Raw genomic sequence first — 27,279 nt, 5'->3', positions numbered from 1 at the left:
TACAAATACTTTATTATCTCATCCCGCAGCGAAGTATCTATCCCGACTATTTCATAATATATAAAGTTACCCTAGTTGTTGTCAGAGTCTGATTCTGGACCCATTTTCCAATACCCTAGAATGTGACGATATCTCTTGCAAAGAGACCCAGTCTCAATGACACAGGGTCCCCTAACTTTTCTTCTCTTACGAAATTTATAAAGAGGTATGTCCTAAAGTGGTCATACAGAGGTCAAGTGGACAACAAGACTTGAAAAGTGGATTCTGAGATACCTGAGCCTTATGGTATAGTTTATTGTTATTGTTTTAACAGTTCGATTGTGGTCGATTGTTCATTCCTGGGGCGAAACTTTCAGTTGATAATATTGTCCACGAGATGGCAATCTTAGGCCAAGTTTTTTTAATCGGTTCGTTAGGGAGCGAAGATCCAATTACCGTGTGACCGTTGGAACAAACCTAAATAGTTCATAACATCTACAATTACCCAATGGTGGACATGAGATTTCTTTGATGTGTCTTCTTGGATGGTTCTTGCGACCTTATCGATGGTGGATATTTCTCCCTGAAAAACACTGCATTTTGTAATCTCATAGAGATCATAAGTACACGTAACAGTTTTTGAACTGTTGCATTTTTAATATTTTATAACAAATTGTAATTTTTTAAAATTTTAAACTTTTTCTCTTTAATTTTTATTCTAAACAATTCGAATTTTTTGTATACTTTTGTTTCAATTCTTTACTTTGTCCCTTTTAACCAAAATATTTTTATTTAATTTTTCTTTATAACTAGTTTGGTGTGTTTGAGGTCGATTCTTATCTAATTTCAATTAATTTCATTTATTTTTCTCTATCTATCTCTCTCTTTCTCCACTTAATAAATTCATACTTTTCTTAAAAAAATATAAAAAAAAAATGAAGAAAAAGACACATCATACGTTTAATGAATTTCAAATTAGATAAATAACTACAGCAACAATAACAACTACAAAACTTGAACAAAAATTTTTATATAAAAATTCAAATCTTGTTTTTGAATATGACGCATTTTGTACAGTATTTGTTTATTTCAGTATTCTATACAATTTGTTATTATTTTTTTGTTGTATATTATTCTTGTCTTACTTAACTGTTATTTTATCTATTTATTATTTGTTTAACTTCTTCATTTTATGAAATTTTCATTAAGAATTCTAGAAAGTATTGTAGTAGTCATTGTCTATATGTATAAGTTTTTTCTTTCTTCATTTATAGGTTGTTGTTATTTGTTATATATCCAAAAAATGGGTTAGAATTCCTTACGGTTTTGATAAGTAAATCAGGTTTTTATGTACATATATAGATTCTTATTAGATCATTAGAGATTTATTGTTTTGAGAATGGTTTTGTTTTGAAATAAAATATCCGGTATTTTTTGCATATTAACGGAATTAAAGAAATAAATTTGTCAAGTCAAGATAATAAGCAAAATATTGATCAAAAGTGAAATATAGCTTTAAGCGTATTCAGAGCCCTAACAAAGCTTTGTCGGCCTGTCAGTCTGTTGAAAATATGATATGACCTAAATGGAAGGAGAGAGGGGAACATTTTTCATTGGTTTAGATAATGGCAATAATCGGTTCAGATTTGACGCAAGCCTTGGTATAGGGTCCTCTCTAGAATAATATGATTTCAATGTTCATATCTGGCTTACACAAGAGATAGAATTTGACATGAACAATAATCAAATATTCTCTACTAAATGTCAAAAAGACCGGTCAAAATTATAGAGGACCCACCATAGATCGAGGTTGAATAAATTAATATTCAGAATTGATCTTTTGAAACCCTTAATTATCTCCCTTCTTTTCAAATCAGAAATCTTCATACTTTTAATGAAATAGTTTGCTTTAAATTTAGATTAATCAAATGGCGGATTTGCTATTCTTCTCAAGATCCTTATGGGTGAAAATTTAAGGAAATCCTCCTTAAATCCTTCATAACGAAAGTTGGAAACTTTGAAATCTTTAATTAAAATTGAGTTTTTAATAGCTCTCCACCAGTACCGAAAACTTTCTCCTCTCTCATCTGCATATTACTCGTTTAACTAACAAGTACTAGGAGCAAAACTGATCTTGCATTTTTTGAGGAAATTTCAAATTTCCGTCATTCTCTTGTCTTCCCGATGATTCACTGTTTCTAGAAGTTATTCTGGAAGATTAAGATATGGATCACATGGCAAGTCTGACTCTCGTCGTCTGACACTTTAGCTTGATCATCGCGATATGTAGTGAAAGTAATCACAGTTCTCTGCGTTAAGACTTTCAAAGAATGTCTTCAGGCCTAACTGTGATCTGAATTACGACTAAAAACTTTACTTAATAGAGATACAATATGTCTCCTTTTTGAGCTGCTCATTCTCGATTAACTAACGAGAACTAGATGCAGTACTGATCTTGAACTTTTCTATTCGATAACATAATGTTTTGGGAAGTTTTTCTGGAGATTTAAGGTATAGATCATGGTTTGTGTGACAGCCATCGTTTAACAGTATTGAAACACATTTAAATGATCATCACCGATAAATGAATGAATATAAAATATCTTCAGGATTTCAGGACTGCTAGCCTTTACAAGATAACGACGATGACGAGCGAGTAGTTCTTCAACTCAGACCTTAATTACGAACTTAATACAGAAAAAATATGTTTTCTCTCTCATCTGCACATTATTCGTTACTCAATTGAAGATCTATTCCTGATCAAGAACTTTAATAAACTGTTTCGAATGTAATCGTTGTGTGAATCAAATTTCCATTTGAGGTTTAAAAGTCACGTAGAATGTCTGCAGAAGGTTATCATAGGATAACGACGATTCTGCGCAAGTTGTTCTTCAAACCAGACCTGAATTACTTATAGAAAAACTATATGTTTCCTCTGTCATCGCTACAGTAATGCGTAGATATATTCTAAAGATTAATATTGTGTTGAATTTGAACCGAATGGAATCGTGGTTGTCTAAATCAGATTTTTCTTGAAACTTTCAGCTCTTTTGCACTGATGTTGCAGCATTGCCAATAACGATTTCTGATTCCCAATTTCAAGAATCTTAAACAATAAAAATTATTAAAAGTTCCAAATATTTCTCTCAGTGTGCAGATATCTTCCCCTAACTTCTTAAAATATTGCATTGCCCTTTTCTAAATGCCTTCATTTCACATGCTATTTTTACTAATTTCAATATAAGTATTTGCATTTAACTCTAATATTGCGGTTTCTACTTCTCCTTTGCTTCTCCCTAAGCAATTCAAAATAACAGCCATTTTTTTGAAGTGTTTCTTAATGAAGAAGAGTGGAAGCAAACAGCTGCCCTATTTGTGTGAGAGTTTAAAAAACAAAAAAAAAAACATGTTCAACTGCAACAATGTGTTGTGTTTATCACTGCATTGTCTCGCACAGCTCTACCTTAAGTGGGTCTACTTGGCAGTTTTAAACTTCCTGATAATAAAGTCAAGCAACAACAATAATAAAGATCAAGAAGATGCGTAAGAAACTGAAAAAAAACAAACTTTTGCACAAAAAAATTTAAACTTTAATTAAATAAAGCAACAACAACTTTTCCCAACTTTAAAATGCTGATGCATGCAACAGTCAATAACTGCAACACTACAACACAACAACTGCAGTAGCTAATGTTAAAGTACAATAATGACAACAACAGCTACAGCAACATTTCAAAACTAACAATGAGTAATAAACAATAAATGCAAACAGCGACAACAACAACAACTAAGGCAAAGAAAAAGAGAAAAATTGTTGTACAACTATTCCAAGTTGTTGCAAAAAGATCTAAGTTTAAGAAAAAAGAAAAAAAATGTAGAAATATTTGTAGTAAAAGAGAAAATATCAAAAGAATTTGTTGCTTTCCAAACAGAGCAACATAACAAGCAAACGACCTTCACAGTCATTGGACCCATGCTACTCGACATAACAACAGCACAGCAACAACAACAACTACTAATAGTGGTATAGCCACCAAACCAGTGAGAAAGAACCAAGATGAATAAACTTTTTTAGAAAAATGAAATTTTATATAGAGAAAAAGAAGTCAATGAAGATTCAAACAATAAAAAGAATAAAGGGGTCTTGTTCTTTGTTGTTGCTAAAACAAGCAAAGTAGCTAAACAACATCAAGATCTCTTAGAAGCGACACAGACAAAACAAGAAAACATGCTGAACACAATGTGTCTTGTCTTTGGAATTACATTTAGAAAATTGTACTCCACCAAAAGCTTCTTAAAAGACAGCAAAAAAAAAAAAAAAACTAAAGTAGTTGATGATGGTTACAAAAAATATCTATGGTGGTAAGTTGTTGTTGTTGCTGTTGTTATTTCTACTTTAAAAAGTCACGCAAAAGAAAAAAATTGTGAAAGAAATGAAGTCTACATGTAAGCACAGCTTATATACAAAAAGTGCTAACTCAATATTTAGTAAAAGTGAGTTTTTGATGGCAATTGATTCCTTAAAACATTATCCAGGTCCGGTATAAATTTAGGATCAAAATACTGGTATTTTGCCTCCTCAAAGTAAAATATTTTTTTAAGAAATACACCTAGACCTCCACCGAACCTGTTGTGCTCTACTTTACCATTGTATCTGGTGGGAATAGAACTCACGATCATCGATCTAACAGACTATCCAATAAACCACCGAAGACACACTTAATCAACCCCTTTCTCTCTTTGAAACTACATTTTTGGAGTTAGCTTTTGTTGAATATATTGTCCCGATTTATAAACAGCCAAAGCCAACATTAACTTAAAAAGCCAATGATGACGTTGATGATGATAATTTCGTTTCTTTGTTGTTGTTTAATTCTTTTTCTCTAGATTCAAAGTAAAAGAAATGTATTATTTTCTCATTCGATTTTGATACTTTAAGGTTGACTGATTTTATGTGCGAAATATGAACCAAAACTAAAGTAAATAGTGAGACTAAGTTGGGTATTTGAGTTAGAACCGGAAAGAGCAGTGAATTAGAGATATTAAGGGTTAAAAAGAGAACTATTTATGCTGTTCTTCTGAAAAGAAAAAGTGGTGGAATAAGTTGATCTAGTGGGAACTTAAGAACTTCAAAACATTTTTATTCTGTAAGCTCATGTTTATGATCAGTCTTCTCATGATTTTATAGGGAGAATTTGGACTTTTGAATCGATTATTATGACGCTTAAAACATTCCATCTTATAATCAGATGCTGTAATTGTTATATTTCGAAACTAAAAACTTTAACACTTCCTCTTTTAAGTTAAAAAGATCTTTCGGATTCTATGATCGTTGTTCTATCAATCGGTTAATCTATCAATCGGTTTTGCAAGGTCTTGAATTCGATCACTTCTCGAATGCTTTTATGTTCAAAACATTCGAGTTCAATGAACAGAGATGAAGCCAACTGTCTTCATATATTACATTGATTCTTCTAACGGTCCATGTTTGCCTTCATAGGGAGAATTTGATAGCTATAGTTCAAAAAGCAAAACTATATAAACTGTTATATTATTCCAATAATCAATTACAACGAGGGCATTGTTACTCCCTCATAATCTAATCTATTAAGCACCTAAACAATATCCAGCAGAAAATCGAATTCATACTTGGAACTTTCTCTAAATATAGTACTGAAACGGAATTAGTGATCTTGTATTCATCTCAGAGAAATACCGGATCGCTATTATTCCTATACGAAAACAAAATGTTTCTGGAAGTTATTCTGAAGGATTGATCAGGATGATCATGTTGACCATTCTTTAATGAGCTATCAGGAATACAAATTCTATTCTATATACAAATTTTCCACTGCAGAGAGTTGTTTGGTAATGCTGCTCCTTTATGTAAAGGATCTATTCGAAATGGATTCAAGAAGGCTGAATATAAAATTAAGAAAAGATTTCGGACTCTGAAAATCGAAAATCGTGAAGCAGTGATCAAAGCAATACCACCTAGTTGGGGTTTGAAAGATCGTGGACCTTAGATAAGCTATGCAATGCCATGAAAACTATGAATATAGCAAATAAAAGGCTGAATATAAAATTAAGATAAGATATCGGACTCTGAATATATACAAATTTTCCACTGAAGAGAGTTGTTTGGTAATGCTGATCCTTTACGTAAAGGACCTATTCGAAACGGATTCTAGAAGACTGAATATAAAATTAAGATTTCGGACTCCGAAAATCGAAAATCGTGAAGCAATGATCAAAGCAATACCTCCTATTTGGGTTTTGAAAGTTCGTAGACCTTAGATAAGCTCTGCAATGCCATGAAAACTATGAATATAGAAAACAAAAGATTTTGGACTCACAAGCAATTGATTATTATCCAATATTTTGCAAACTGGCCCCCTTAGACTAGTGATCGTAAGTTGATATGTGTTAAAGCTTCCAGGATCATGGTTGAGTTTTGAATGAATGGTCGTCATAGTTTCAAATTTAATGGTTTGTCATAGTCTGTTCCACATCTATTTTATGTATTTAGAGTGCGTTGTTCAACTCGCTTTGATTATTAAGAATAAATCGTAAGATCGGCTTGTTGTTTTCGACTATCTTAACGATCGTCTTTAAAATGATTGTTGCCGGAAAAAATCAGTGTTCTTTGAGAACTGGTATTATAAGTTTTTCTTAGGTCTTGTTGAGAAATGGAAGAATGATTCAAAATTGATCTTTTCAAAAAAAACTATTATCGAAAAGTTGACGGTCCGTAGGATCGTGACAAGCTTATTATTTAGGATCTATGATCGTAGAGCAACTATTATTGTTTTGGAGACTTCTTCAATGAGCTAGAAAGTATAATAAATAGTTGGAGTCATTATTCCTGTCTCTTAATATTCCTGTTCTTGCTGATATGATTAAATAACATAAAACTTTTGAATATTCACAACATTTTAATCATAATGTCTAAGAAAATCTTGTGTTTTTACAGAAAATACATAAAAAGTTTTGTTGTTATAAGAAAGTTTGTCTCTAAGATCTTGTTTATGCTTTTAAACGATTTCAGTTTTTTCGCCATTTTTTTTTCTCGTTATATTGTATACAAGTTAAAAAAAAAACGGCTAATGTTGTCCATATAATTTTCTATGTCTGAGACAGCTAAAAAAGACCGACGACCACAAAAACTAAACAAAGCCGGTATATCGCTATAAAACTCTAAACTGGGCTTGGTTTTTTTTTTTTTATAATGGAGGGGTAATGTTTACTAGAGGGAAGGAGTAGACAAGGGGAAGAACATTATAAAGAAAATAGTAATAAATATAAATGTTCTTGAAAGAGAAAGGAAGCAGAAAACGAAACAAGTCAGTCAGTCAGACAGACAGACGGACTAACTAATAACAAATTGAAAGGAATGTTGTAGCCAATGAATGTGTTTTTTGTAGCTATTGCTGCCATAATATTTCTACTTTCAATTCTATAATTTATGGTGATGAAGACTGTCTAAAAGTGTGGCTATTGGGGGGAATTTACAATAGAAGCGTTAAAGCGAAAAAAGTTGAATTTACAGTAAAAGACATTTAATCAATAATGGTGTCCAAACTATTTTCTTCAAAAACTATAGATGATATGTTACAATTTCTTAGAATTTTAACAAGAAAAATCTAATCAAGTGACAATTTATGTTGTGACTTCTGTTTCTTCTTTTAGAATTCCCTTTTGCCTGTCATTTAACGAAAATTACAACAATTGTTGTTGTTGTTTTTTTTTCGTTCTTAAACATCATTTGACAAATGTCATCTTAAATAGTTTGCGTGTCAAATTGTAATAACTTTGTGTCTCATTTTTCCATTAAAAAAAACTATTTCAATGACGTTTGTCAATGTCAAGTGTAAAATGAGTAAAAATAAATAAAAAAAAAATAAAAAATAGAACATTTTTAAAGAAAGGTCAAAAAACTATAAAAATGTAAAAATCAGTAAAAAGCAAACAAAATTTTAACTTGAACCAAGTTCAAGTACAGAAAATAAGTAGTTTTGAAAAGAGAAAGAACGAAGGAGAGTATGAAGTGTAGCTAGAGTTAACAAACCTTTAATTTGTTTAAGTTAAAAAACAGTTAAATTATGGTTTTGGAACTCGGAATTGAAATCTAATTTTAAATTATTACTTTTGTTACTCTTAAGAACTTTTATGTTTACAAATTAAAATTTGTTAAATTTTCTTTATTTCTGGCAAATTCTAAGAAAATTTCTTAAATTTTAAAAAATTTTCTTTAGGACATAAAATGCTCTTTTTACCAAACTTTTATTTTAAGGTTTCAATTTCAATTATCTTATAGCTTTAGGCCAATATGTGCTTTATATTAAAATTTCTTAGTTGTTGTTTTTTTTTCTTCTTCATTTGTAAGAAAATATAATTGCAAAACGCACAAGTATTAAATTACTTACTTTTTTGTTGTTGTTGTTTGGAGACCAGAAGTGGCAAGAGAAAAAAAACAAATTTAAGAAGGAGAAAGTAAAAATTATTATTTTTTCATTTGGTTTTTTTTTGTTATTTTTTGTCATCGACTTTAAGTATAGAGAGGAAACCACTTGAAAATGTCATCAGTGAGAGATGACAAAGTAAAGAAAACAAGAGTATAAATTTTTGGAAGGAAAGGGAGATAGAATGGGAAGAATCTTTAGATAAAATCTTCCAAATTCATGATATTTTTTATATCAGACATCGACAGAGAGTGAGAGCTCTTTGCTTGTCACTTATTTCAATGGCTTTAACTTGTATGAATTCTCTTCCTTGTGAAAAAACCTTGATCTAGCCATCGGCCGAGAGTGATAAATAAAGATCTCTGAGTGAAAGAAGAAAATAACGGGAGGCAAAATTTAGATAAAAACGAAAAAATTCATGTTATATTTTATATCAGGCATGGGCAGAGAGTAACAGCTCTCCGCTTATCTTCAAATAGCTTTAAATTGTATGAACTCGTCTACTTGAGTAAAATCTTTAAACTATCCATTGGATGAAAATGATAACTGAGCTCTCTAATGGGTTTTATTTACTTTTTTTATATACATGAGCGAGAGCAAGATAGCCCTTTGCTTATCTCTGATTTAAATGACATTAACTTGAATGAATGAATTCGCTTTCTTGAGTGATAAATGAGCTCTCTGAAAAGAAGAAGGAAAGAACGGGAGGTAAAATTTAGATGAAATCGAGAAAATTCATGATATTCCTGATATCATCGGCAGAGAATGAGAACTCTTAGCTTATCTCTATTTCAAATAGTTTTAAATTGTATGAATTTGCCTCCTTTAGTAAAATCGTTGAACTACTCATTGGCTGAGAGTGATGACAGAACTCCTTGATGGGTTTTACTTACTTTATTTTACGAAGGTAGGAAAGCAAGAGAGATCTAATATAGCTCTGTACCTTTCCCTGGTTAAACGTCTACTTCTTGCTCCCAGTCTACGTAAACAAGGCATTGGCTCAGAATGATAAAGGAGCTTAAGTAAGAGAGCTCTCTGACTGTCCCTGGTTTAAAAGACTTGAGAATTCTTTGTCCTAATCAGATTAAAGCAGGCATCGGCAAAAATATCTCTTCAACTACTGAGTTTTCATAATTTTTATGCATGTTTATCCCTAAGTACGTAAAAAAGCAAGAGAGACCATAAGATGGCTCATTGCCTATCCCAGATTAATATGATTTCAAATTACACAGTCTGCTTAGAGCAGGCATCGACAGAAAGTGAAAAAAGACGCTCTCTGATAGTTTGTTGCTTATTTTTAAACCCGATAGAGCTTGCCTTCCTGTGAAAGCAAGAGAACTCTTTGTCTCTCTCAGCTAAAAGAGCGAGCAAAGCGAAGTTATGCTTAAGACTGGAATAGGCAAAGGCAGAGAGTGACAAATGAGCTCTTTAAATAGAAAACTCGTTAGAGTGCTCCTTGCGTATCTCTAATTTACCAGTCTTTTATTAAAAGAGAATCGATAAGAGCTTATTATGTAAAAAAAAGTTGCAACTCTCTTTAAAAATATTCAAAATTTTATTTAAATTGCAAATTTATCTACGTCATTTATTTGTCGTTTTCTTATGTATTTATTAATAAATGTTGTATTAAAACAAAGTTTAAAACATTATTAATTCTTTTTATAGTTAAATTTACTTTCTAATTTCTTTAATATTTCTTCTTTTTTTTTCATATTAATTTTTCTTTCTATTTTATATATATTTTTTTCTGCTTCTAACTACTATTGTTAAAAAACAACAAACAACTTTCGCCATCATTTTCGCTTAGAAAATAAACATGTAAATTTATAAAAAAAAATAAACTTACCAAAAAGAATCGCCACAAAAAAATACAAAAATCAATTTAGGTTTTCCATAAAATATGATTTAATTTCAGTTTTGCTTACAAAAACAAGAAGAACGAAAACCAAAAAAAAAAAAAAATAATTTAATTTTTATTATTATGATGACAGTTTAAACTGTCCATCATTATGACATTAACATTATTAAACTGCAGGCAATGTGATAAGTGTGTCATCAACATGATTTAGAAATGTGAAAAAAAAAACTAAAAACTGAAGTGATATTTATGTGCCAACGTCAAACTGGCACGATATTTTTTTTTTTTTGTTATGGCGCTATTTGTTATAAAATATAATTTTTGACTTAACAACAATTTTGTTCTTAATAAAGAATTTATTTTGAAGTTAAGCCATATAAACACAGTGATATTCCTTTAAAACGGAAATAAGCAATGAAATATCTTGCTCTCAGAGAGCTCACTTGTCACTCTCTGCCGATGCCTGTTTTAAAAGTAGAACCATTACAACTTAATGTTTTAAATTTTGATAATTTTTAGTTCATTGCTGTCTAAATTTTTAAAATTTTGTTTTAAAAATTTACTAATTTATATGACTACTATAGGGTATTTAAGAATGTTTGTTTAACAAAGTAAATTAACTAAAAATATTTAACACACGTGTATTAGACAGTTGCTAAACAAATTTTGCAAACATTTTTAGAAATTTTGCCTTTTTTGGAACAAAATAATCTTTACTAACGTAATTTCAAAATAAATATTGTTTCTTTTCCAAATTAACTCTTTATTTCTTTTTTTAGCCTTAATATAAACATTTAATTAATTTGTTTTTATTTTTATTTTTTTTTTAATATTCTCTTTTTTCCTACCGCCTTGTTTTTTAACATTTGTTTATAAAAATGTTATCTCTTTTTGTTCAACAAAATTGTATGCTTTAATTTTAATTTGTTATTAATTTTTTCTCACCATTAGTTTATAGAAAATCGCAGGAAATTTACAACTTTCTAAACCGAATTTAAAATATTTAAATATTTTTTTTTGTTTCAGCTACAGCTGCTGATATTTTAATTATTATTTATTGTTTACTAATTTAAATGTAAACTTTTTTCTTTTTGGAGAAAATACTATTATTTATGTGGTTTTTTGTAAACAAATTTTTATGCTAAATTTAACAATTTTGCAACATTTATTTTGGTGAATAATACTTGATCTTGGAGGGAGTTCAAAAATAAACAAATACAAATAAACAAATAGGTAATGCTTAAAACTTGGAAGAGTTCTTGTTTGGGATACAGATCTAGATTAGATTAGACTATAGACTAGATTATCAGACTGGACTATAGACTAGATTATAGACTGGACTATAGGACTAGACCTATAGCACTAGACTATAGACTAGACTATAGACTAGACTATAGACTCAGACTATAGACTAGGACTATAGACTAGACTATAGGACTAGACTATAGACTAGACTATAGACTAGACTATAGGACTAGACTATAGACTATACTATAGCTAGGACTATAGACTAGACTATAGACTAGACTATAGACTAAAACTATTGACTAGGACTATAGACTAGACTATAGACTAGATCTATAGACTAGACTATATGACTAGGACTATAGACTAGACTATTGACTAGACTATAGACTAGACTATAGACTAGACTATAGACTAGACTAGATTAGACTATAGACTAGACTATAGACTAGACTATAGACTAGACTATAGACTAGACTATAGACTAGACTATAGACTAGACTATAGACTAGACTATAGACTAGACTAGACTAGACTATAGACTAGACTATAGACTAGACTATAGACTAGACTATAGACTAGACTATAGACTAGACTATAGACTAGACTATAGACTAGACTATAGACTAGACTATAGACTAGACTATAGACTAGACTAGACTATAGACTAGACTATAGACTAGACTAGACTATAGACTAGACTATAGACTAGACTATAGACTAGACTATAGACTAGACTAGACTATAGACTAGACTATAGACTAGACTAGACTATAGACTAGACTATAGACTAGACTATAGACTAGACTATAGACTAGACTATAGACTAGACTATAGACTAGACTATAGACTAGACTATAGACTAGACTATAGACTAGACTATAGACTAGACTATAGACTAGACTATAGACTAGACTATAGACTAGACTAGACTAGACTATAGACTAGACTATAGACTAGAATATAGACTAGACTATTGACTAGACTATAGACTAGACTATAGACTAGACTATAGACTAGACTATAGACTAGACTATAGACTAGACTATAGACTAGACTTTAGACTAGACTATAGACTAGACTATAGACTAGACTATAGACTAGACTATAGACTAGACTATAGATTAGACTATAGACTAGACTATAGACTAGACTATAGACTAGACTATAGACTAGACTATAGACTAGACTATAGACTAGACTATAGACTAGACTATAGACTAGACTATAGACTAGACTATAGATTAGACTATAGACTAGACTATAGATTAGACTATAGACTAGACTATAGACTAGACTATAGACTAGACTATAGATTAGACTATAGACTAGACAATAGACTAGACTATAGACTAGACTATAGATTAGACCATAGACTAGAGTATAGACTAGACTATAGACTAGACTATAAACTAGACTATAGACTAGACTATAGATTAGACTATAGACTAGACTATAGACTAGACTATAGACTAGACTATAGACTAGACTATAGACTAGACTATAGACTAGACTAGACTATAGACTAGACTATAGACTAAACTATTGACTAGACTATAGACTAGACTATAGACTAGACTATAGACTAGACTATAGACTAGACTATAGACTAGACTATTGACTAGACTATAGACTAGACTATAGACTAGACTATAGACTAGACTATAGACTAGACTATAGACTAGACTATAGACTAGACTAGACTAGACTATAGACTATACTATAGACTAGACTATAGATTAGACTATAGACTAGACTATAGACTAGACTATAGACTAGACTATAGACTAGACTATAGACTAGACTATAGACTAGACTATAGACTAGACTATAGACTAGACTAGACTAGACTAGACTATAGACTAGACTATAGACTAGACTATAGACTAGACTATAGACTAGACTATAGACTAGACTATAGACTAGACTATAGACTAGACTATAGACTAGACTATAGACTAGACTATAGACTAGACTATAGACTAGACTAGACTATAGACTAGACTATAGACTAGACTAGACTATAGACTAGACTATAGACTAGACTATAGACTAGACTATAGACTAGACTATAGACTAGACTATAGACTAGACTATAGACTAGACTATAGACTAGACTATAGACTAGACTATAGACTAGACTATAGACTAGACTATAGACTAGACTATAGACTAGACTATAGACTAGACTATAGACTAGACTATAGACTAGACTATAGACTAGAATATAGACTAGACTATTGACTAGACTATAGACTAGACTATAGACTAGACTATAGACTAGACTATAGACTAGACTATAGACTAGACTATAGACTAGACTATAGACTAGACTATAGACTAGACTATAGACTAGACTATAGACTAGACTATAGACTAGACTATAGACTAGACTATAGACTAGACTATAGACTAGACTATAGACTAGACTATAGACTAGACTATAGACTAGACTATAGACTAGACTATAGACTAGACTATAGACTAGACTATAGACTAGACTATAGACTAGACTAGACTAGACTATAGACTAGACTATAGACTAGACTATAGACTAGACTATAGACTAGACTATAGACTAGACTATAGACTAGACTATAGACTAGACTATAGACTAGACTATAGACTAGACTATAGACTAGACTATAGACTAGACTATAGACTAGACTATAGACTAGACTATAGACTAGACTATAGACTAGACTATAGACTAGACTATAGACTAGACTATAGACTAGACTATAGACTAGACTATAGACTAGACTATAGACTAGACTATAGACTAGACTATAGACTAGACTATAGACTAGACTATAGACTAGACTATAGACTAGACTATAGACTAGACTAGACTATAGACTAGACTATAGACTAGACTATAGACTAGACTATAGACTAGACTATAGACTAGACTATAGACTAGACTATAGACTAGACTATAGACTAGACTATAGACTAGACTAGACTAGACTATAGACTAGACTATAGACTTGACTATAGACTAGACTATAGCCTAGACTACAGAATAGACTATAGACTATACTACAGAATAGACTATAGACTAGACTATAAACTAGAATAAAAACTACACTACACTATAGACTGGGATATAGACTAGAATATAGATTATACAATAAACTAGATTATAGACTAGATTATAGTTTAGGCTATAGACTAGTCTATATAGTATACTGTAGACTAGAGTATAGACTACACAATGGATTACACTATAGACTAGACTATTTACTAGACTATATACTAGAATATACTAGACTATAGACTAGACTGCAGCTAATGGATTTCACATTTTCAATCAAACGGTGCTGCCAACATAAACAAATTTAAAAGCGCCTAACCGATATTTAGTGTTAAATTATGCATTTTTTTTACCAAATTTGGTAATGTTTTCAAACATTATAGACTTGACTATAGACTTGACTGTAGACTAGACTATAGACTATATACTAGACTGAAGAGTAGACTATAGACTCGACTATAGAATAGACTGTAGACTACACAATGGACTACACTATAGACTAGACTATAGAGTACACTATATACTATACTATATAGTAGACTATTTACTAGACTATATACTAGAATATACTAGACTATAGACTAGACTGCAGCTAATGGATTTCACATTTTCAATCAAACGGTGCTGCCAACATAAACAAATTTAAAAGCGCCTAACCGATATTTAGTGTTAAATTATGCATTTTTTTACCAAATTTGGTAATGTTTTCAAACATTATGCATTTAATGCTTTAGTTTGCTTATCACTTCCTATATTTTTGTTAAATAAAAACATGACCTTATTTTATTAAAAACGTAATATACAAAGTGTGTAAATTTGATAATTAAAATTTAAACAAAATCAATTAAATTCCAAATATAGCAGCAGCAAACAAACATAATAATAACGCATTAAAAAAGCTGGAATTTTTTGACCACAAGTCCAATCAAATATCTGCCAAACGAACCACAAAAAACAACATTTTACCACTAAACCGAAACCTGAAAAAAATTAACGTCAACAGCACCACCAACGCGTTAAATCAAACACCATATTTTTATGACTTGTTTTCTTTTATTATTTTTGGCAAAAGTTACTAATAAAAAAATAGTAATAAAAATTTAAACAAAATTATGAAATCATAGAGAAAAAAATGTGTAAAATTTATTAAAAAAAAACATGAAATCATACAATTAAAAACATCAATCATATTAAACCTTTACAAGCAACGGCTCAAATTCAAAAACCAGTAACGTTTTAAAATTATTTTCAAAACAATTTTTTTGTGGCGGAAAAAATTATATTGAAGTAAAATGTGTTTAGGGGGATTATGGCCCAATTAAGGTAGTCTACCCAGTTTTTTTTTCAAACACAAAACCAAATTAAAGCTTCAAACTGGCAAAAACTAATACTTTTTAACATTTGATTTTTATAGCAATTTTTTTTCTTTTGTGCCAAAAATAAACTATACAAAATAAAGAAATTTATGTTTATGTTAACCACCACCGGTAACTAAAAATAACCACTACTTTTCCACTCTTCTACTATTTAAGCCCCCAGTACTAACTACATATCTACGTTTTAATAAAATTAATGACTGACCAACATTTTTAAAAGTTTAAACAGTTAAAATAGATTACATAATTTTGTATCATAAATAATGCCAACAAATTCAATTAAATGTTGTTTTTTTCTCTCAAAATTTATACCCCAAAACATAGTTTAGCAAATTTTTAAAATTATTTTTATTTGAATGATTTTTTCTCTCGTTTTGGTGGTGGGAAAATATGTGCGGCATTTTAATTTATTTAGATTATATCTTAGTTTTGTTATTTATTACATTTAAAATAAACTATTAACTATTATTTAATAAATTGTTTTAAAATATCTATTAATTTTATTTATTTTTATCTGTTTTATTCTCGTTTTAGGTAAGAAATTGAGGGGTTTTAACGGAAAATTGAGGAAAAAAGGTTTGTTGGAATTGAATTAAAATGAAATTTTAACTATGGATCGGATAATAGACTAGACTATGGACCATGTACTAGAGTATAGAGTAAACTATAGGCTAGGATATAGATTAGACTATAGATTAGACTATAGACTAGACTATAGACTGGATATGGAATAGGCTATGGACTGGGATATAGATTAGACTAGACTATAGACTGGACTTTAGACTGGACTATAGACTGGACTATAGACTGGACTATAGACTGGACTATAGACTAGACTATAGACTAGACTATAGACTAGACTATAGACTAGACTATAGACTAGACTATAGACTAGACTATAGACTAGACTATAGACTAGACTATAGACTAGACTATAGACTAGACTAGACTATAGACTAGACTAGACTATAGACTAGACTATAGACTAGACTATAGACTATAGACTAGACTATAGACTAGACTATAGACTAGACTAGACTAGACTAGACTAGACTAGACTATAGACTAGACTATAGACTAGACTATAGACTAGACTATAGACTAGACTATAGACTAGACTATAGACTAGAATTTTATTAAATTTTTTTCCATTTAATAATGGACAAATATTGTGCAGCTGATTTTAAATCTTTTAACTAACAAAACAAACATCATTTATTCCTTCGAAACTTCTCATAGCTGCCAGTTTTCAATTGATATTTGGAAATTGATTAGAATAAAACCAATTTCAGTATAAAACTGAAAAAAGATCCCCTTTTCCTTCTTTATTTTAAACATTAAATTACCAAACAACACGCACAACACAAATTAAGCAAAATCGTTCTAACAAACGAAAAATAGCATTAACAGAATCTTTGTTTAGAAAAAGTTTTTTTTTCTTTTAGAAGATTTTTAAAAATTTATGAGAATTTTGTTTTTAAGGTTTTCAACTTGTTTTTGCTTAACACACACACGCTGGTTAAATTCTAACCAAAAACAATTTGCACGCTTGGTAAATATTTATTTGCAGTCTATTGATCTGGAGTAAATTAACCCTTGTTTGTACTCATACTTCCTTCTCCCCCCTTAATGCTCATTATGTTTGTTGCCCTGCATATGTTTTCGATGTTTTCCTTTTTGTTCGAACAGAAAAAAAAACAAATTTATTTATTTGGTTTACCAAAGTGATTTGGGTTAGTTTAAGCTGGATGCATACTTTTAACACTTTAGATTAAATTTTTGCCTTTAACCCTCTGTAAAAATGTGCATTTGCAGCTTAACCACCAATATGACGACCCTTATGGGGGTTTGTTGTCTTGTTTTTGAAAACTATTGTTTTTTTCTTGTTTAGAAGATAGAAACCAATAAATTTTTAATGAGTTGCCAAACACCCCTTAATGGTGTTTTCTTTCTTTTTATTTTTAATTTTAATGCAATGTGTTTTTAGGAAAAGTCATTTATTGACGGCTGGTGTTATTAGTGTCTTAATCACCCGCAACAGGATTAATGAGGGGGGAGTATTAGTGTTAGGGTGTTGAAAGTTGAAGGAGAGAGGAGAAAGATATTGGAATAATTGTTTGATAAAAGAGCAATATAGATTTACAACTTATTGTTATTTAGCAAATAGGAAGAAATTTAGAGCAGAAAACATTTAGTTCCTGAAAAATTATGTTAGTCTGATCGACAGTTTGAACTGTAGTCTAGACGTGACTTTATTTATTGTTCTATATAGTTCACTACTTTATAGGCTGGCCTTTAGTTTATATTATAGCGTATAATATAGTTCAGACTATAGTCAAGGCTATTGACCAGAGAACAGTTTAGTCTATGGATCAGACTACAGTTTATTCGATATATTATAGCGTATAATATAGTTCAGACTATAGTCAAGGCTATTGACCAGAGAACAGTTTAGTCTATGGATCAGACTACAGTTTATTCGATAGTTCAGACTACACAATAGTTCAGACTACTCTTTCTTCTATAGTTTAGACTTAATTTTTTTCCATAATTCAGAAAACTCTAAAGTCTATAGTTCATTATATACTATAGTTCATTGTTCAGACTATAGTCTAATATATAGTTGAGAATATAGTATCGTTTATAGTTCAGACTACATTTTAGTCTGTAGTACATACTATATTTTGGACTGTAGTATACACTACAATTTAGTCTACAGTTTATTCTATAGTTGTCAGAACTTCAGACCATAATCTAGTCTATAGTCCAGATTCCAATTTAATTCAGAATGTAATCTGTTCTATAGTTTATACTATAGTCCAGTCTTAAGTTCAGACTACAGTTTGGCAATAGTTTAAACTGTAGTATAATCTATAGTTCTGCCTAGTCTATCACTTAGTCCTTAGTCTGGTTTATAGTTTATCTTAAAGTCTAGAGGTCTACACTTCACATTAGAGTCTAATCTGTATAGTCTAGAGGTCAGAGTGTAGTATACTCCATAGTTCAGTCAATAATCTACTCCAAAGATCTGAATATAGTTGAGACAACAGTTCAGACAATAGTTCTGTCTATGCCTGGTTTATAGTTTATCTTAAAGTCTAGAGGTCAACAGTTCAGACTAAAGTCTAATCTGAATAGTCTATAGGTCAGAGTGTAGTACTCCACAGTTCAGACAATAATCTATTCCAAAGATCTGAATATAGTTGAGACAACAGTTCAGACTATAGTTCAATTTATAGTTTAGTCTATAATCTGATCTTATTTATAGTTCATAATATAGTCTAGTCTATAGTTTACTCTATAGTTTTGCCTATATTTTAGTCTATAGTTTAGACTTTAGATTAGTCTACAGTTGACAATCTGTCCTAGTCTATGGTCTAGTAGCTAATTCAGACTATAAACTAATCTACAGCTCTATCTGAAGTTCAGGTTCGGGTCTAATCTACAGTTTTGATTCTGAACTAATCAATAAATTTGACTATAATCAAGTCTATTTAATCTATAGCTCGTTCTATAATTCTCACTATATTGTAAACTAAAGTTTAGTCTATGGTTCAAACTGTAGGCTATAGTATAGAATAAAGCCTATTCCAGTCTACAGTTCTCAAGTTCTTAAAGTTTAGATCAAACTTGTTTAAAATGTTCGCAAATTTGTATACATATAAACATTTAATAAATTGTAAATTTAACGAATTTGTTTATTCATATTTTGTATAAAATTTCACATTTAAACATTAACTTTAATGACTTTAACATTCATATTGATGTTGTTGTTATTTTGTATAAGAAAAAAATTAACTAAAACCAGTAGTTTTAATGTTTTACATGCCTACAATAACTATAAAAACAAAAACAAAAGAGTTAAACTCTATAAAAAAACAGGTAATAATAAAGACAACAAATAAAACAAAAAATAACTCAGATTGTAACAATCACAAACCTTCTCCTAATAGCCCCTCCATCACTACACAATTTCACCATTATAAACGTGAAACATACAACACACATGAAGCAAAGTTAACAAAATACACAACAAGTATGGTGGTATAATTACTGTAGTTGGCAACATTAACAACAGCAACAACAACCTAAACAAAACTAACGTAAAAAGAAAACTTCCCCCCGTTTTGATACCTTCCATATTTGTCCTTTGTAAAAATGTAACCGAACAAAAAAAGGCAAAATTATGCATCTAACATTATAAAGAGGCGTATGCAAATTTCAAACGTTTGCTACATAGAAAATAATTTAAAATTTTAAAATAAAAAACCCATAGAAATAAAAGTAAACAAAAAGTTTTTTTTTATATGAATAAAATAATCCATAGAGGAAAAATTACAAAAAAGCAAAAAAAAAAAAAAAAAACTTTAAAAGTACTTTACTACATATAGTACGCATATTTGTTGCGTATTTAATTGCAGATGTGTTGTATATGCATTGTAAGCATTATTTTTTTGTTTGAATATAAATGATATTTATGGTAAAACAACCAACAACAGCAACCGTTTTATAATTGCTATTATATATGTATGAACAAATAATAGAGTAAAAAAAAGCTATATAAATATAAACATAAATTCAAGGCCAATATATGCAGTTTTTTTTCCATTCAGATATTTTTCTAGTCATAAACTTTATATTATGTTAATTTACGAGGGTAAACTTAAAATTAGCAAATTTTCAGAGATATTTTTTTTTAAATAACAAAGTTAAGAAAATAACTTAACAAACTTTAGACTAGATCTGATGTAACCATAGGCTAGTCTATAATCGAAACTGTAGACTAAACAATTCTCTTAACTATTGATCAGGCTATAGTCTAAACTATAGATCAGACTGTAGTCTATAGACTAGACTATAGACCAGACTGTAGCCTGACCTATAGACTAGACTATAGTCTAAACTATAGAACAGACTATAGTCTAAACTATAGACCAGACTATAGTCTAAACTATAGACCAGACTATAGTATAATCTATAGACCAGACTATAGTCTAATCTATAGACCAAACTATAGACTAGACTATAATCTATATAGTTTAGACTATAGTCTAGTCTATGGGTCAAGCTACAGTCTGGTCTATAGTTTAGACTATAGTCTAGACCATACTTTAGACTATAGTCTAGTCAATAGTTTAGACTATAGTATATGAATAGTCTAAAGTATGGACTAGACTATAGTCTAAACTATAGACTAGACCGTAGTCTAAACTATAGGATACAATAGACCAGACTATAGTCTGGACTGTAGTTTAGACTATAGTCTGTTCTATATTTTAGACTACAGTCTGGTCTATAGTTTGGACTATAGTCTGGACTATAGTTTAGACTATAGTCTAGTCCATACTTTAGACTATTCATACACTATAGTCTAAAGTATAGACCAGACTGTAGCTTGACCTATAGACTAGACTAGACTATAGTCTAAACTACAGACCAGACTATAGTCTAAACTATAGACCAGACTATAGTCTAAACTATTGGCCAGACTATGGTCTAAACTATAGACTAGACTATAGCCTAAACTATAGACCAGACTATAATCTAAACTATAGACCAGATTATAGTCTAAACTAAAGTTTAATCTGTAGACCAGACTATAGTCTAATCTATAGAGCAGACTATAGTCTTAACTATAGATTAGACATAATCTAAAGTATGAACTAGACTATAGTCTAAACTATAGGCCAGACCGTAGTCTAAACTATAGGATACGATAGTCTGGACTATAGTTTAGTCTGGACTATAGTTTAAACTATAGTCTGGACTGTGTCTGGTCTATAGTTTAGACTATAGTTTGGTCTATAGTTTAGACAATAGTCTGGTCTATATTTTGGACTATAGTCTGGTCCATATTTCAGACTATAGTCTGGTCTAGTCTCGACCAGACTATTATCTGATCTCTAGGCTAGACTATAGTCTTAACTATGGATCAGACAATATTTTTAACTACAGACCAGACTATAGTGAAAACTATAGACCAGATTATAGCCTAAACTATAGAATGGACTATAGTCTAAACTATAGACTAGACTGTAACTTAACTACAGTGTAAACTATAGAACAAACTATAAAGTGGTCTATAGTCTATTCTATAACCTATTCTTTCTGCTTGGCTATAGACTAGACTATAACCTAACCTTTAGACTAGACTATACACTACTCTTAAGTTATAGATCTGAACGATCAATTAACTTGTAGTTCAAACTATAGTTTGGCTAAATTGAAGTCTATGCTATAAACTAGACATTTATCTAAATTAAAGCATACTCTATATATAGTCAAAAATATGTTGTCTATCTATAAGGACTTCAGTCCGTCTTTATCAATTCAGCAGGTACAGCAAAAGTATTTCAAAAAGTATTTTAAATTTCTGAAAGATTTTTCTAGCCAGACTTCGTATATGTACAACCAATGGAAGATGAATTTAAGAATAAATAAAAAGTTTTTGTACAAAATCACAAAGTTTGGGGGCCACAGAGAAGGTTATTTTTATAGTAAAAAGGTTTTTTTCTGTATTCAAATGCAAAATATGTGAAAAATGCAGAAATTTTAGTGGAAATTTTATAATAAAAGTATTCGATTTTTACATTACGGTTTGGCAAGGTAATTAAACGGGAATTATACAAGATGTATCAAAAATATGAGAGCTTAAACTTTAAATAATTAAAAATAACATAACTAAGGTTTAAACTAGACTAACAAGTACTAATAAACTTGATTCAAGTACAGCTGTGGATGTTTATAAGTTAACAAGGGCTTAAATAAGTCATAAGTTGTTTATTCTAGAATTATTAAAGACTTTGAATGTTTTCGATATTGTTTGAAATTCTTTTTTAAATATTTCTAATTTCAATAGAATTTTACCCTAATTGCGAAAAATTTCCAAGAACATTGGTACATATTTTAAGCACAATAAACTATAAATAAAAATAAAACCATGTGTTAAAAATATTTTTACTGCTAATTTGACATGCAAAATTCTAAGTCATTGTTCAATGATAAGGTAACAAAAATATCATGCACTGAAAACAATAATAGCAAAACTATAAAAATCCCTTAATTTATCAAAGATTTATATATAAACCGCCCACGCTCTCACAATGTACAAAAATTACACGTAAAAATGTGCAAACAAGTCACCCTGTCTCACGGTTAACAACGAAACCTATTATTAATTACAAAATCCTGCAGTTTTAGGAATTAGATGAGGAACAAACATAATAATAGTTAGGATTATGATTTAGTGACTTTCTGAAAACCGGGTTTTGTTCTCAATCTTATCGGGTATAAAGTGCATAATTAATCCCTTAAAACTGCCGGGTTTCTGCATGACAACAGATGTTATATTTATTCTTCTAAAATTACATACATAATTTTTTGACTTACTAATGATGTGTCAAAACTAAAGTTGACATTTGTAAAAAATATGCTTTATTAAACTCAAACCTTTGTATTACACTCCTTGTCCCCTAATAGTACTATTATAACAGGGTTGTTATCACAAAGTCAATAACATGTCATTAATTTTTGAGCAAAAAATATGTGATTTTATTTTAAACCTTATTATACCCTTATTACATTCTAACACCTTCTTAAGTTATTATTATACATATTTTGTGATAACTTGGCATGCAGTTTTTTGCTTAATCTTGTCTCTGCGTGTTTAAGTGTTAACAGACAGAAATCTATTGTCTTTTTTTTTGCCTTTTGATCTGATCTTTTTTTAAATCGACTCAAGTTAAGCACCCTGTTGTTTTGTTTTCTTAGTTTGACATTATTCTTTTTTTTTTTGTCTTTAATATAAAATTTATTTCAAGTTTTAACCGTTAAATTATTTATAAATTTTGCAATTCTTTATGTACACGTTTTTTTTGGGTAAATTCTTTTATTGTTGGTTTTTCTTTTTAAAATAATGTATAAACAAATTGTAGTATATAGTGCTCTGGTTTTTTACAGATTTTTTTTTTGTCAGTTTGTTTTTTGAACTTAACCGTCTTTTGCGGCTTTTTTTTAATATGGGCAAAGTTTATTAATTATGCAAGAATTTTAAAACAGCTTAAAGTACGGGTTTAGTAAACAGTGGTTTTAACCAGATAATTTTGGGGTTTAAAAAGAGAATTGTTCCGAAAATTTTGTATAAAAAGAGAATTTTTCCGAAAATTTTGTATAAAAAGAAAATTTTTCGCAAAATTTTCTAAAAAAGAGATTTTTTCAGAAATTTTTCAGAAATTTTTCAGAAATTTTTCTAAAAAAAGAGAATTTTTCTGAAAATTTTCTAAAAAAAAAAAAAAAATTTTCCCGAAAATTTTCTAAAAAAAAGAGAATTTTTCGGAAAATTTTCTAAAAAAAGAAGAATTTTTCGGAAAATTTTCTAAAAAAAGAAGAATTTTTCGGAAAATTTTCTAAAAAAAGAAGAATTTTTCGGAAAATTTTCTAAAAAAAGAAGAATTTTTCGGAAAATTTTCTAAAAAAAGAAGAATTTTTCCGAAAATTTTCTGAAAAAAGAAGAATTTTTCCGAAAATTTTCTAAAAAAAGAAGAATTTTTCCGAAAATTTTCTAAAAAAGAGAATTTTTCCGAAAATTTTCTAAAAAAGAGAATTTTTCTGAAAATTTTCTAAAAAAAAGAGAATTTTTCTGAAAATTTTCTAAAAAAAAGAGAATTTTTCTGAAAATTTTCTAAAAAAAAGAGAATTTTTCTGAAAATTTTCTAAAAAAAAGAGAATTTTTCTGAAAATTTTCTAAAAAAAAGAGAATTTTTCTGAAAATTTTCTAAAAAAAAAGAGAATTTTTCCGAAAATTTTCTAAAAAAGAGAATTTTTCCGAAAATTTTCTAAAAAAGAGAATTTTTCCGAAAATTTTCTAAAAAAGAGAATTTTTCCGAAAATTTTCTAAAAAAGAGAATTTTTCCGAAAATTTTCTAAAAAAGAGAATTTTTCCGAAAATTTTCCTAAAAAGAGAATTTTTCCGAAAATTTTCTAAAAAAGAGAATTTTTCCGAAAATTTTCTAAAAAAGAGAATTTTTCCGAAAATTTTCTAAAAAAGAGAATTTTTCCGAAAATTTTCTAAAAAAGAGAATTTTTCCGAAAATTTTCTAAAAAGAGAATTTTTCCGAAATTTTTCTAAAAAAAGAGAACTTTTCCGCAATTTTTCTAAAAAAAAAAGAGAATTTTTCCGAAATTTTTCTAAAAAAGAGATTTTTCCGAAAATTTTCTAAAAAAAGAGAATTTTTCCGACAATTTTCTAAAAAAGGGAATTTTTCCAAAAATTTTCTAAAAAAGGAGAATTTTTCCAAAAAAATTTATAAAAAAAAAGAATTTTTCCAGAAATTTTTATAAAAAAGAGAATTTTTCAAACAATTTTATAAAAAAGAAAATTTTTCCAAAAATTTTCAAAAAAAGAGCATTATTCCAAAAATTTAAAAAAAGAGAAAAACTGTTATACACAAGTGTTCTACAGGAAAAAGTGTTACACAGAAGTTTTCCTATAGAAAAAAGTGTTATACCGAAGTTTTTCTATAGAAAAAAGTGTTATACAGAAGTTTTTCTATAGAAAAAAGTGTTATTCAGAAGTTTTTCTATAGAAAAATTGTTATACAGAAGTTTTTCTATAGAAAAATTGTTATACAGAAGTTTTTCTATAGAAAAATTGTTATACAGAAGTTTTTCTATAGAAAAATTGTTATACAGAAGTTTTTCTATAGAAAAATTGTTATACAGAAGTTTTTCTATAGAAAAATTGTTATACAGAAGTTTTTCTGTAGAAAAATTGTTATACACAAGTATTTTTATAGAAAAAACTGTTATACAAACGTTTTGCTATAGAAAAAAACGGTTATATAAAAGTTTTTCTCTAGAAAGAACTTTTATACAAAAGTTTTTCTCTAGAAAAACTGTTATACACATGTTTTTCTATATAAAAACTGTTATACACAAGTTTTTCTGTAGAAAAAACTGTTATACAAAATTTTTTAATAGAAAAGCTTTTTTTACATACCTTTTTCTATAGAAAAAACTGTTATACACGAGCATTTCTATAGAAAAAATTGTTATACACAAGTTTTTCTGTAGAAACAACTGTTATACACAAGTTTTTCTGTAGAAAAAACTGTTACACACACGTTTTTCTGTGGAAAAAACTGTTATACATAAGTTTTTCTATAGAAAAAACTGTTATACACAAGTTTTTCTATGGAATGAACAGTGACACACAATTTTTTCTATAGAAAAAACTGTTATACACAAGTTTTTCTATAGAAAAAACAGTTGCACACAAGTTTTTCTATGGAATAAACTATTATACACATGATTTTATATAGAAAAAACTGTTATACACAAGTTTTTCTATTTTTTCTATAGAAAAATATGTTATACATAATTTATTTGATAGAAAAAACATAAATTTTATATGGACAAAACTATCATACAAAATTTAACCAAATCTGCCCATTTTCCCCACTGTTCAAATCCATTATTTACTAAAATTTATAGTTCTTTTGTTGTCTCTCTGTATTCATTACAAACACTCCCTCTCTCTCTCCCAACAATGTAAAGCAAATATTTGCTCTACATTTACATCAAACACACACACACACACACACAAAAAGCTTACATACGTTGAGCCGTTATTTAAACGATAACAATAACGTTGACAATTCTTATGTCATTTTGTTGTTGTTGTTGTTTTTCCTTTTTACAACAAATTTTGCAGCAAAAATTTGTTGGCACGTTTTACAATGAAATGTAATAATAAATGGAATACAAATATGAGTGTATGTATGTATCAAAGGGAGTGTTACCAACCTAAAGTCATAAATTAAACTTTACCAACTTCAACCAACCGAAAAACAAATGAAATTGGCAGGTGCACTCCTCGTTAGCTCGATCTCTATGACTGTAAAGTGCAATGATGTTGAAATGATTATAGATTTTTATCAATTAAAACCCTTCACTATAGAAAAGTTGGTAATAAAAATTTTTAAAATACTGTTTGATTGTAATAATATTTTATGCAAAAAAAAGTTTTTAATTTTTCTAAAATAGAAAGAATTTAAATGCATTTGAATGCATAGCGGGTTTACACACGTTTTGTAATTTATGGGCAAATAAATGCCTAGAAAAAGATAAATGTGAAATTTATGTTAAAATTATTTTAAAAAAACTTAACTTACGTAATAAATATAACAAAGTATTGTTTATTTTTTTTAGATAAAAATTATTTTAAATAAAAGAAAATTAATTTAAAAAGTTGTAGTTGTTGAAAATTAAAAAAAGTAATTTAGAAGCAAATAATTTTGTAATTTATAAACGGATTGTAAGTTT

At 29.0% G+C, this 27,279-nt stretch overlaps 1 long non-coding RNA gene across 2 annotated transcripts in view; it reads left to right on the top strand.

Moving 5' to 3' along the window:
* LOC119608423 overlaps positions 1-27,279 on the top strand; it is a 55,371-nt gene that overhangs the window by 8,806 nt on the left and 19,286 nt on the right. The window contains exon 3 of one of the 2 annotated variants that reach the window (XR_005231818.1): positions 16,492-16,629. The exons of the other annotated variant lie outside the window; for it this stretch is intronic. This is a non-coding gene — a long non-coding RNA (uncharacterized LOC119608423). Of the gene's footprint in view, positions 1-16,491; positions 16,630-27,279 lie in introns of those variants that run through there. 2 annotated transcript variants of the gene reach the window in all.

Source organism: Lucilia sericata, unplaced genomic scaffold (genome assembly GCF_015586225.1).
Source record: "Lucilia sericata isolate MDLA Ls3-8-SP2 unplaced genomic scaffold, ASM1558622v1 Contig000834F_arrow, whole genome shotgun sequence".
In the NCBI taxonomy this organism is placed as follows: domain Eukaryota; kingdom Metazoa; phylum Arthropoda; class Insecta; order Diptera; family Calliphoridae; genus Lucilia; species Lucilia sericata.
The sequence above is the reverse complement of the archived record's forward strand: the minus strand, read 5'-3'. Positions and strand labels throughout refer to the sequence as shown.